The sequence below is a fragment of the Neomonachus schauinslandi genome, chromosome 15 (genome assembly GCF_002201575.2).
Source record: "Neomonachus schauinslandi chromosome 15, ASM220157v2, whole genome shotgun sequence".
Taxonomy (NCBI): domain Eukaryota; kingdom Metazoa; phylum Chordata; class Mammalia; order Carnivora; family Phocidae; genus Neomonachus; species Neomonachus schauinslandi.
Window position 1 is genome coordinate 42,489,202 of NC_058417.1, and position 1,105 is coordinate 42,490,306.

Genomic DNA, 1,105 nt, shown 5'->3' on the forward strand with positions numbered 1-1,105 from the left:
TGTGTGTGTGTGTGTGTGTGTGTGTGTGTGTGTGTGTGTGTGTGTGTTTGAGTGCCTTAGAGCAGAGCGTGCAGTTCCTCGCAGTCTCTGCCTGTGTTATCTTACACCCAACCCCTTAGCTATGTCATCTGTCTGGCCCCCGAAGCATTTGAAGTTGTGGTCCTCATAATGCCTGTGCTTTGGAACTGGATAGTCTCTGGTGCATAACCAGCTCTGCCACTGACCCGGAGATGGTGGGCAAGAAGGAAGCTGGGGTCCCCTAAAACTCCTGCCCACCCCAGGGTTTTTCATGTCCGTCACTCTGCGAGAGGTGGAGCTTGGCCAGATGGTGGTTTTCAGGTTGGTATCAGTAAGCCTGGATCCTCGGCTTGCCTCTCCCACCACCTGTTCTGCCTCTGGGCACACCACTTCTCAGGAAAGACGTGGGCATGCGCCCAGAGTTTGCAGACGCTCCCTGGCTTGCCATCATTCCTTTAAGACACCCAATGCCCACGTACTTTACCCAGCTTCCCTTGACACTTCTTTGGGTTTGGGTCCCCTGCATGCATCCACCACCCCATCCAGATGATCTGACTTTAAATCTATCCACTAACACTAATGTGTATTAGTGGGAGAGAGTGACGTGTTGACCCAGAGCTGCAGCTCCCAAGAAGGAATTTCGCATCAGGTTGCAGCAGAGGGACAAACCCCTACAGACCAGTGAGGAAGACATTGGGGACAAGCGGGACTTCGTGGTTTCAGCTACCTTTCTCTGGCCTTTAAGCCCTACTGTGTGTGGGATGAGGTGAAACACAACACAATTCCCACTCCCGGTGAGCACCTTGGAATCTCTGAAACTTGAGATGCTTGCACCTCCTGGAAGGAGAGCTTCAGGGCAAAATCTCTTCCTCCCAGTCCAGCCAGTTAAGTCACGGTAACCTGGAAAGCCTTCTAGGCTTGAGTCACTTGTGCAGCCCCGGCTCTGCTTTAAATAAAAGAAATTGACATTTACAGAGTGACTCACACCTGGAGCAGTGAGCCAGGTTCTCAGCACTCAAGGATTTCCACATCCTGCCCCAATGGTTCAGGTCTGGAAAAGGGGTAAACTGTGCTCTTCCTAAAAAGA